A 12,355-nucleotide genomic window follows, 5' to 3' on the forward strand; every position below is an offset into this window, starting at 1 on the left:
AGGGTACACTGACACATTCGTTGATTTGAAGGTGTCTGAGATACCAGGACGGCCAAGCAGTCCTTCAGGGGGCAGCAGGAAGGCCCGATTCAGGACTCCAATTCAACGCTGCACTTTAAGCCTGGCTACAGTGCTTTCACCGTCCAGCAGCACCAGGAATGTATAGGAGTACAGCGTAAATTACATGCCAAAGGCATCTCAAACTCTCTAATTTATCCGGCCACCCTGAAAGTAACCCGCGGAGGGAGAACGCTAACATTCACTACAGCCAAGAAAGTGGACATGTTCTGTCGGGAGCTGGATAAAGATGATAAAGGGACATCCATGCGAGGCGCTTCCGCAGCTGTGGATTAGTGGAGTCTGGAACACTTTGCAAGGTTGACTCGAGGGCACTGTATGTAAGTTTGGGATACAAGCTTTAAATGAACATTTAATTAGGATGACTGGTCAATTTATAATCTATATTTATCACTCTCACTAGGATGGTTTGCTTTTTCAGTTGTGGACTTATGGTAAAAAACTATTAATTTTTTGAGAATGTTGGAAACAAACAGTAGAGGGCAGCATTACCCCGTTGCAGCAACTAGTCTGCCTAATTCAAAGCAGAAGAATGTGTTTCCTTTGGTAGTGTTTTAATGCAAACACATTATATTTCCTAATCTTAAATGGTCATTACTGCTGGTCAGCCTTCAATGTGGAGAGAAGATCAGAATATAAGAAGACACCTATCAGGGCATGAGGAGGAGGAGGAAACAGCTTGGCTCTGAAACATGTTCACAACAAGGCAGAGTGAAAGAGCTGGTGATTTTTAAGATTTTTACTGTGAGAAAACCTTTTCCCACATTGATCACACCAGTATGGCTTCTCCCCAGTGTGAACACGCCGGTGGCTTTCAAGGTTACCACTATAAGAAAACCTTTTCCCACATTGATCACAGCTGTAAGGCTTCTCTCCAGTGTGAATGCGTTGATGTTTTTTTAGGTTAGTCTGTTGTGTGAAAGCTGCCCCACATTGATCACAGCTGTACGGCTTCTCTCCAGTGTGAATGCGTTGATGTGTTTTTAGGTAACCCTGTGTTGTGAAAGCTGCCCCACATTGATCACAGCTGTACGGCTTCTCTCCAGTGTGAATGCGTTGATGTGTTTTTAATGCACTCTGTTGTGTGAAAGCTGCCCCACATTGATCACAGCTGTACGGCTTCTCTCCAGTGTGTATGCGTCGATGTATTTTTAGATTATTCTGTTGTGTGAAAGCTGCCCCACATTGAACACAGCTGTACGGCTTCTCTCCAGTGTGAATGCGTTGATGTGTTTTTAGGTAACCCTGTGTTGTGAAAGCTGCCCCACATTGATCACAGCTGTACGGCTTCTCTCCAGTGTGAATGCGTTGATGTGTTTTTAGGTAACACTGTTGTGTGAAAACTGACCCACATTGATCACAGCTGTGTAGATTCTCTCCAGAGTGAACTCTCTTATGACTCTTTAAATATCCAGATGTTGTGAAGGATTTCTCACAGTGCTGACAGTGGTGACGTTTGGGTCCCTCTCCTCTCTGTTTCTATAGCAACAGACAAACAGAGAGACAAACAGAGAGAGTTAGTGAACAACCTTCTTTAAACCCTGGATTTTCTCTTACTCACAATTTTAACTCTTCATTCAATAATTTATGACAAAATGAAGGAAAATATTGCTAACATGTTTTAATGAAAGCAAATGCACTCTTTGTGTTCTACAATATTCAATATCTTTCAGGCAAACTTTAATGAAACAACTGCAACGCTGTAATGAAACAAGAAAGTGTGGCAGATGATGGTGGACCCCCTGAATGCGTAATCAGTCTACAAATATAATACGAGCACTTTAAAAGTTAGCAGAAGATAATGTTACTCAGGAAATTACCATTAAGATAAAATAAAAAAATCTTATCTACAATGCTAGAATATGATGCATAGCCTACATACCTACCTCTAACTCTGTCTCTCTTTTGGACTCTGAAATCTAGAAACTATACAAATACTGAAATTAATCAACTAAATGTCCACTGTATACATGACTGTAATAGTGTATTCATCAGTTTAAAATTGATGTAATAATATATATAAAAACCATTGAAGTGTCCTCTCCCCTCACCCCAGGAAGGCAGAAGTCTGATCATTCTGTGAATGGGGGGTGACAAAAACCCCTCCCTCCTTGTTGTGACCTTTTTGACCAAGCACCTAAACACACATCCCTACTTGACTATTTCCTGCCGTTAAACCTCTCACACATTACCACACAATCATCATGGAACACTTTAACTTTAACATCCTGTATGGCACCACGCCTTCTTCTCTCCCTCAAACCTTTACCATAACCTCACAGGGAGGGGGGGACTTCTAGCAAGCATAACCTTCTATGCATCAGTGGCCTCCCATTAAACCACTTCCTCAATTGACTGCACACAGCTCTTTTGCATTGTGGCCAAATATAAATTTAACTGCTGATATTCTATAAGCATGTCTACCTCAAATGAAATGTCTCAACACAATATGCATTTATTATCATTAAATGAAGAACTCAGAGCCTGTGTCGCATAGTCTAAGTGTAGGACTAACTACCTGTTTTAAAACTATTGAGGACGTTATACATTATCCTTCATCACTGGCTCATTTAGAACTGTATCAGCCTTTTCTAATGATCTCAACAACTGTCGTACTATATTCACCAGACGTCTAACAACAATTTGACCAGCAGTATATTAGTCTTCATAGAGGCAACATAACGGCACCAATGACTGTCACATGGATGTTTATTTAAATAATAATCACAATGTTAAAATAATATCAGGACTTTACTGAACAGCAGAAGGCTCCTGTTGTATATTAATGCAGGTTAATAATAACAATACGAAGGTAAAAGCACTGCTGAGTGAACAAAGGCTGCAGGATTTATAAATCCTGGGTGTTAGCCTGGTCCAGAGTAGGCTAGCTGTTAGCCTGGTCAGGAGCAGGCTAGCTGTTAGCCTGGTCAGGAGCAGGCTAGCTGTTAGCCTGGTCAGGAGCAGGCTAGCTGTTAGCCTGGTCAGGAGCAGGCTAGCTGTTAGCCTGGTCAGGAGCAGGCTAGCTGTTAGCCTTGTTTATACATACAGAAACCCTGGAAAACCCCGGCCTAATCCACTATCTTAGTCTTGTGAATAGGCCTCCTAGTTTAGACTGGTTGTTGTGTCCTGAACACTGACCTGAACATGGCTGGTACCATAGTCCGGGTCTGCTGGTTGGTCCACTGCTCCGGGTCCTGGTCCTTCTCCATTCCCCTATTGTAGTGAAATCCAGCAGATCTCCACTGTGTCACCTGGACTAACTCTGGATTCTGTTGAGTACAAATCAAAGCAGGCAGAGATATTCAGATGCTTTCCTCACATCCACAGGGTCTGATACTGGGCTTGGTGTTGGTGTCCACCTAGTCCTGGTCTACCTGGAGGGGGGGGGGGGGGGGGCAAACCCACTCAACCAGTTCTACAACAGCTTTGATTGCCCTGCCTCTGCTGCAATGTCCTACCCAACCCCCATCACCCCCCCCCCCCCCCCCACACACACACTTCAATCTGTTCATGGCATGCCCCCCCCCCCCAACCCTCTCACTCACCTCCACAATTTGTACCTTCCCCCATGCTGCTGCTTCCTTTTCCCTCAGGGGTGGTTCCTTCTCACCCTCATGAGTAAAACCCATCCTTTTTGGCTCTTCGTTGGCATTGTCATATGAAGGATGAGTCTTGTTGGTTTCTTTGCTGAAATGTTTAAAAGGATATTCTCCTTGGTTACTGGTTGAACAATGCTGAAATGTTATGTAAGTCATTCCTATTACCTTAACTTTAGCATTGACTTGACTGTTGAATTCAGTAAGTGCTACTTGTTGGGGCAGTTGAACATGACAATGCTACAGACTGTAACTGAAGATGGATGTCATTGTAATCACATTCAGATCATCTCAAATGGAGACACTGATGATTATTGTGTTCATAAGTGCTTCATCCAATCATTACTTACAATAGTCAAGACCACAGAAACTTGATCAAAAAGAAGGTGGAGTTGAGTGGAAATGGCTGCATTCAGTATTTAATTGGAAAATCTGTGTAAAGAACCACTTCCACTGCTTCTATATCACAACACAGAAGATGCCAGAAGAAACATCGGGACTATGGAGAAGATCATGAGCAAAGAAGGTTGCGCAGTGTAAGAAATGTGTTATATTCATTCTAGGTTGTGTCTCTGGATAAATGATTGTTTTGGTAAGTCCTTCTTATTACTCTAACTTTAGCTTTAGCTTGACTGTTGATTTCAGTAAGTGCTACTTGTTGGGGCAGTTGAACATGACAATGCTACATACTGCAAATGAAGATGGATGTCATTGTAATCACCTTTAGACCATCTCAAATTGAGAATCTGATAATTATTGTGTTCATCAGTGTTTCTCTTTGGGGTTGTCTTGGTAGTGAGTTCATCATTGGACATATCTCTGAACAAATGCAGAGACAGGCTATATCACAATTCTTCCCAACACTAGTAAAATGAAATCTTCTGGCAGCAAAACTACCCAAACACAAGCACTGACTTGAGTTGTGTATGCAGTAAGTGCTACTTGTTGGGGTAGTTTTGCTGACCTCTGAAGTCCAGGATTTGCACCATAAAGAATGTTTAAAAGGGATTTTCTCCCTGGTTACTGGTAGAACAATGCTGAAAATTTTCTAAGTCATTCCTATTATCCTAACTTTAGCATTGACTTGACTGTTTAATTCAGTAAGTGCTACTTGTTGGGGCAGTTGAACATGACAATGCTACAGAGTGTAAATGAAGATGGATGTCATTGTAATCACATTCAGATCATCTCAAATGGAGACACTGATGATTATTGGGTTCATAAGTGCTTCTCTTTGGGGTTGCCTTGGTTGTGAGTTCATCATCAGACATTAACACATGCAGAGCAAGTACATTTCAGCAGTTGTCCAAATAAATAAAAGAATGGGGGTTTTGGAATAGATATTCAGCACTAACTGGTACTTTCTATTGCTGAATGAGCTCTATCTGGAGGAAAAAGGAGTTGCCCCAAAGAAGGTTATTGGACTCTAATTGACCACTCATAAACTGTTAATGGCATACATCGGGATGATGGTTGTCTATTCATGAAGCCATTCATTACTTACAATAGTCAAGACCACTGAAACTTGATCAAAAAGAAGGTGGAGTTGAGTGGAAATGGTTGCTTTCAGTATTTAAAGATCTAAATAGATTTTCTCACCTCAGAGTCATCTGGAGCACGTAACGATTAGCTTCTGTCCCTCTGAACCCTGAGTGACAATCACTCTGCAGTGAATGCGATGCAGTTCCCCCCCCCCCCCTTTTAGGGATCATTTCTAGAGTTTCTGACTTGAGGATTGTGTTACTGAATGGGTTGGTCTCGCTGACCATGATAATGAGTTGGGATATTCCTTTCTGAGCATGAAGCTGACAGAGAGTAATGATTCACTTCATATGCTCTCTGTCATTGATGATCGTTCTTTGTTTCTTTATGGAGTCTTGAGGAAGGGAATATGATCAGAATGGTATTAGTAGATGTGTGGAAAACTAATGTGAGTAAACATGACAAAGTGTGCTAAGCTATTTAATCAACTACAGTTATTGCCAATCTTGAAATATTTTTCTTGTCCATGGTGGACAATGTTACTTGAAACAGGGTAATTAATTAATTAAAAAAAGAAGTAATTAATCAATTGTCATTAATTACAGGGTAATTAATGACATGATCCCCCATCATCCTCCACCTCTGCCTCCACCACAGAGGACGTGTCAGTTGGATTTAGGAGTTCCTCAAAGTTCTCCTTCCACCGCTCTATTACCTCCTCAGTTGAGGTCAACAACGTCCCATCCTTCCTGTACACAGCTTGGATGATTTCTCACTTCCCTCTCCTGAGGTGGCGAACGGTTTTCCAGAAGCACCTTGGTGCCGACCGGAAGTCCTTCTCCATGTCTTCTCTGAACGTCTCCCTTGCTTTACCTCTGTCACGGCAGAGGCTGCAGTCCTTTGGGCCCGTCGGTACCTTGCCACTGCCTCCGGAGTCCGCTGGGATAACATATCCCGGAAACACTCCTTCTTCAGTCGGACGGCTTCCCTGACCACTGGTGTCCACCAGGGTGTTCATGGGTTCCCGCCACTTGAGGAACCTAAGAGCTTAAGACCCTATGACCACAGCTCGCCACCACAGCTTCAGGAATGGAAACTTTGAACATTGTCCACTCAGGTTCAATGCCCCCAGCCTCCACAGGGATGCCCAAAAAGCTCCGCCAGAGGTGAAGGTGCGAGTGTGAGGATAACATATCTAGGAAAGACTCGTCCTTCAGTCTGACCGTTATTGTTTTTTTCTGTATTTGGTTGATCTAAATCAACCAAAAACAAGTCCAGGAACTTACTCTTTCAAATTTTGCACCTGTATCTGCCAAGTCCTGACAATTTCCTGACCGGGAATTGAACCCAGGCCGCGGTGAGAACGCAAAATCCTAACCACTAGACCATCAGGGAGTCACATCTATCAAATTTATCTTTGTAGATGTGAGTTTCCTTTTCACTTACTGGAATGACCCATATTGTTTTAGGCGAGGAATGGCTCCTGGCTAGAGCCTCAGAAGGCAGGACATGACAGATTACACATCTGTCACATAGTCAGTTTTTATTCTTAAGCTATTGACATTATTGTCCTATTCAGTTTTAATCTCAGATGGCATCTAAGGCTAAGAAGCATAGTGCCATGGGGGACGATGAATGGCTGTCCCGGCTGAGGACGTTTGCCGCTACAGGGGTCTGGCCTACTGATGCTGGGAATAGACCAGCCCCGAGGCAAAAGAGATGGCATGAGCTCTATCTTAAGGTCCAGCTTTTTACATGTTTTTTTTTGACAACTATCAAAAATTAATTTATTTGCTATTTAATGAAAAATATAAACAGAATAGAACACTCAAAGTTATTTTTGCAAAGCCAATCTACCGCTCAGTAAACCACTGTCTGATCATGAGCCAGTCAGAGTTGTTCCCTGCACCACGCAGCTTAGTTTCTAGATAGAGACAATCACAGAGGACAGAGTAATGTGGGGAAAAACTTCACAAAAGATAGAAGTCAGTCATACGTCGGTCACAAGGTTTACTAGTTTCCTAGTAAACACAAAATTTTGTGTTGTTATTCATAAAACAGCAGTTGCCAGTGGTAGTTTTTGTCTGTTAGCTCACAGGGCTCTAGGGTGCAAATAACATTTTTCCTCTAGGTCGCACCGGTGCAGCTAATGTCCTCGCATCTGCTGTCTCTCCACAAACGAAGCAATGTTTATTTATGTTTGTATCGATATGGTTTAATTTTGCATTACATGACCCATTTCTTTTGAAAAGCCGTGCTTGTGTTTGGGTCTCTCCTCTTACTCTCCGCTCAGCCCCGCCCCCATTCACTCACACACAGCTCCCAGCAACAGAGACAGAGCGATGTCAGCGCCGGTTTTCCACCAAAACACCGGTCCACACTTCTGACATTTTTATCATAGTTTTAAATAAAAAGAATTGCTTAGTTCTATAGTGTCATTATCATGTCTCAGACATTAATTACAGATGAAGACACTAGTGGTAAGAAGGGGGTATTCAAGCCCACGCCTCCAATAGAGACTGCGACATGAACGCAGCGCCTTGGACTGCTCAGCCATTCTGACTGAGATGTTGAATAATCACTGTGTGAGTCAGGAAGCTCACATAACAGACAGTTGCAAGATCTACCAAATGTTTAACTTTGCAACCCCGTAAGTTGTTGGAACCTTGGTTGCCACGGGGTCCAAAACCTTCCCTCAAAATGTGAATAAAACATTTTCCAGGCCTTATGTACAAAAAGCAGAGCAGAGTGGCGCAGCGGAAGCGTGCTGGGCCCATAACCCAGAGGTCGATGGATTGAAACCATTCTCTGCTATTTTCTATGCTTTGAATCAGTAGCACGTCTGTTCTAGTCTGTTGCTGCAAGTGTCTGAAGTGAAATGTCCCCACCTGCTGAAGGGTTGACTTACTTGCAGGTTGAGATTATTTCATCCATAAAAAAATAAACTGACCTGCTGTAACACCTATAAAAACAATTTAAAAAAAAATACTACACTGGAGTTAATAATTTCTGTAAAACATAAATTAAATAATTAAAGTAATTGTTGTGCTGTCTACAAGTCAGATTACCACAGGAGGTAATATCTTCTGCAGCTCTTTTAAAGTCTCTTCCATAATACCTGCTGGATGCCAGGTCCTCATACATGTAAAGCATGCGTGCTACCACTGAGCTACATCCCCTGAAGATTATCAGAGTTTTTTGACTTTTTTCTGAGATCGACTCAGACTAATCTTTATTAATCCTTTTGGCATGACTCTCGCAAGGAAATTGAAATATATTGTTTATGGCTTCAAAACCTGTAAATGCAACTGCGGTGGCTGGAAATTAAACCTGGGCAAAATGCTTGACTGCTATGGTAGCGTAGTCGAAACGTAACACACCTGTTGCCTTTCTGCTGGACAATAAAACATTCACTCCAAATCTTGTAACACAGACTGAAAATAAATGATAAGAGATACATTGGTGGAGACGGGTGGCTTCCAGTACCAATGAGATAACACAATACTGTTCATGTAGGCACATCTGCAATTTGGTATGCTGTGATGTGTCATTGGTTTGCTAGCACCGGTAAATAATGGCTTTCGGTGTCGGCAGGATTCAAATGTTTCAAAAAAATTCAAAATTCAAAAAACCTATTCAGCTGAATTAGTAATACCAGACACGGGCAAATTGTAGTGCACTTCCTGTGTTTGTGCATCCTTGTGGAGGCAGCTTGATTGATTGATATTCTCCCTTATTTGTACCATAACAGAGATCTAATGTTTTATCAAACTGGGTTGGGAGAGTAACCTTTCTGGTTACTTCTTTACAAATAAAGCAAGTAACATCACTCAAAGACAGTGACTGGCTGGGAATCAAAGCCATATTAACTGCTTGGAAGGCAGCTAAGCTCAACACTATACCACCATCAATGGGCAAAATAATGTTCACTGCAAATCTTGCAACACATCTGGGCATTGAGACTGGAAATAAATGCCTATGAGATATCACAAGATTGTCCATGAAGGCACATCTGCCATTTGTTACAAATGCATGTGTAACCACCATTTATTCATGGCTTTCGTTGTCGGCAGGACTCGAACCTGCGCGCGCAGACCCCAATGGATTTCTAGTCCATCGCCTTAACCACTTGGCCACGACAACATGAAAAGAAGCACTATAGCTGTTTGCACAGATGCTCCTAAACTTTGCAATTGGTTAGTAGTAGTTACCAGACACGGGCAAAGTGCAAAATGTAGTGCACTGCCTGTGTCTGTGGATCATCGTGGAGGCAGCTTGATTGATTGATATGCTCCCTTATTTGTACCATAACAGAGATCTAATATTTTATTAAATCAGGTTGGACAAGTAACCTTTCTGGTTACTTCTTGACAAATAAAGCTAGTAACCACACAATGAAAACTAATACAATGGCTGGGAATCAAACGTCTTTCAGAATAAGAGGTTTTGCAGCTCTTTTACAGACTGTTGTAACAGAACGTTTGTTGGAGATGCCGGGGATTGAACCCGGGGCCTCATACATGCAAAGCATGCGCTCTACCACTGAGCTACATCCCCTGAATGTTTCTACAGAAACCCCTACCCGGGAAAAATGTTGAAGTAAACTTGTTTGTTTGTTTTATTTGGATCCCCATTAGCTTCAGCATGAACTAAAAGCTTTTCTTCCTGGGGTCCTACAATCCTTTCTTTGACAATACTCTGTATGACATTTCATTACACACACACAGACATAAATTAGAAAATACTAACCATAATTAAATCTTAAAGTTAACACAATTTATACAAGAAATAAAATAAAAGACACTACTCCGAATAGATAAATCAATTTAAGAAATAAGATAACAAAAGCCCTATAACAAACTAATTTTAAATTACATATTTAATTCCTTTGAAATAAATATGTCTTAAGTGATTTTTTAAAACCATACTGAGAGTTGTGTTTGATAGTCGTTGGGAGAGAGTTCCATTCACACATCGCTCTGTACCCGACAAAACGCTGAATTGATTTAGTTTTCACTTTAGGTAAAATAAAACTCCCTCCTACTGCATGCCTCGTTGGATAAGGATGTGTAGCAGTACTAAAGGATAGTTTTCTGTTTGAAATAAAAAGTGTTTTGTTTGTTATAACGTTATGTAAAAAAACCATAAGCAAATACACAATCTATTTTTAACTTTAAGCCATGAGAGTTGTTCATGCATGTTATCAACATTTGATCTAAACCCACACAAAAGAGCCACACGTGCAGCTTTTGTCTGAATCACTTGTCATTTTTTCATATTAATTGCTGAAGTGTTGGACCACACCACTGAGCAGTAATCCAGATGTGAAAAAACCAAACCTGAAGAACTTTTTCACCTATCTATGGTGTGAAGAGGTTTGCACACCTTTTAACAACTGACCAGGTGTTGCCCATTTTAGTTACCAGCTTCTGAACATGTTTGTCCCAACACAATCTATATTTAATTACCACACCCAAAAGTTTAGCCTCTTCTCTTTGCTCTACAGATGTTTGCTCTATACTGAGTTCAAGTTTCGGTTTGGAACATTGAAAAAAGGAGTTCCAACCACTAAACTAGTAGTTTTAGAGCCATTAACAATCAGTTTGTTACTCCTGATCCAGTCCACCACTGACTGTAGCTTTCTATGTAGTTTAGTATTTAGATCACCAATATCAGTTCCTGATAAATATATAGTAGACTCATCAGCAAACATTGAAATGCTCGCTTTATCTAAAACAGATGGTAAAACAATTATATCAAATTCTGCAGTAAAATCAAGCATCACAACACCTATTATTTTCCTCTCGTCCATATCCTTAAACCAGTCATCAACCATCTGAGTCAGGGCAGTGGCTGTTGAGTGTTTTCCTCTGTATGTATGCAAGCTGAAAAACTGTAATTAAATTATTATTTAAAAAATAAAACTGAATTTGTTCATAAACAATTATTTCCATTATTTTACAGAAAATTGGTAATATGCTTATTGGTCTACTGTTTGATCCAGAGAAAGGCATTTTCTTATTCTTTGGTATTGGCACAAATTTACATATGCTTGCAGACATATATTTTCCATAAAACACATATTAATTATATGAGCAATAGTAGGAACAATGATTGAAACTATTGGCTTAATCCACTTATATTCAAGATAGTCCACACCAGGTGGTTTGTTTTACAATTCATCAGAAATAATTCAAGTTTCAAAACACTGACACTCTTACATTTAAAGCTACATGTTTTACTTTCCATGATCTTATTTATCAATGTTTTTGACAAATCCGTGTTGTGTAGCTGTGTAATATTTTTAAGATTATTTATGAAATAATCATTGACACAATTTGCTATATCACTTGGTTTAGTAAGAAAATCACCTTCATTGTTGGTGATTTCGGGGCGGTTTCATGTTAAACCAAAAGAATCTTATTCTTTAACTAAAAGGTCTTTCTCTGTAGGGATCCATCCCATAATGTTGTCACACACTTAGAATAATAATCTGAGTCTTTCAGCACTTTTAGTGGATGGAAACGTTCTCTTATCAAGGAGTTTAAACACAGAAACGGCAGGAAGGATAAATCCACCATATCAAGTCACAAATAATCAGCACGAGGCCTTGTTTAATTGTCTGAACAGACATCAACAGATTTGAAACCACATTCAGTCACAGAAAATATGAAATGTCAGACAAAGATTATTACATGAAATTCCACAAGGTAGAAAAACATGTTGAAACTACAAAACAATAACTTTTTTTAAAACAATTAAAAATGGCCAACTTCTAGTATGTTGTAATGATGAGAGGACTGTTTGGACCAATTTACACAAATATTGAATTTGCACTTATTAAACTCACAATGCTCAAAGCTTAGAGTTTCTGCCAACTTTCGGGAGTTTAGAAATATATAAGGGTGACAAAAATGAATTCCTAAAATGAAAATTACACTGACTTTCTGTCAGCCAAAAAATTATTTGTATGTTTATCTCGAGATGAGTAGAAAGTTATAACAAAATAAAAAAAGTTCCAAACATAGGTTTTCCAACCAAAACATCTTTAAACGTCTTAATGTTTCTCCTTTGGGCCTTCTCCTTCCCACTGGGGGTACATTGTGGTTAGGGTTGGGTACCGAAACCCAGTGCTAGTATGGCACCGGTGCCTTAACACCCGGTATCTATCGGACCGAATAGTAACGGGGATTTCGGGG

At 40.4% G+C, this 12,355-nt stretch overlaps 1 protein-coding gene and 3 non-coding genes across 4 annotated transcripts in view; 2 read left to right on the forward strand and 2 right to left on the reverse strand.

The window, feature by feature from the left end:
* LOC116684836 (zinc finger protein 91-like) overlaps positions 1 to 12,355 on the forward strand; it is a 175,168-nt gene that overhangs the window by 140,422 nt on the left and 22,391 nt on the right. The window lies entirely within an intron of this gene.
* LOC116684842 (small nucleolar RNA U3) lies at positions 5,368 to 5,579 on the forward strand. The gene has a single exon (XR_004330855.1). It is a non-coding gene; the product is annotated as a small nucleolar RNA U3 (small nucleolar RNA).
* On the reverse strand, positions 9,218 to 9,299 carry trnas-aga (transfer RNA serine (anticodon AGA)). The gene has a single exon. It is a non-coding gene; the product is annotated as a tRNA-Ser (tRNA).
* trnaa-ugc (transfer RNA alanine (anticodon UGC)) lies at positions 9,642 to 9,713 on the reverse strand. The gene has a single exon. It is a non-coding gene; the product is annotated as a tRNA-Ala (tRNA).

This window comes from Etheostoma spectabile, unplaced genomic scaffold (genome assembly GCF_008692095.1).
Source record: "Etheostoma spectabile isolate EspeVRDwgs_2016 unplaced genomic scaffold, UIUC_Espe_1.0 scaffold00569355, whole genome shotgun sequence".
Classification (NCBI taxonomy): domain Eukaryota; kingdom Metazoa; phylum Chordata; class Actinopteri; order Perciformes; family Percidae; genus Etheostoma; species Etheostoma spectabile.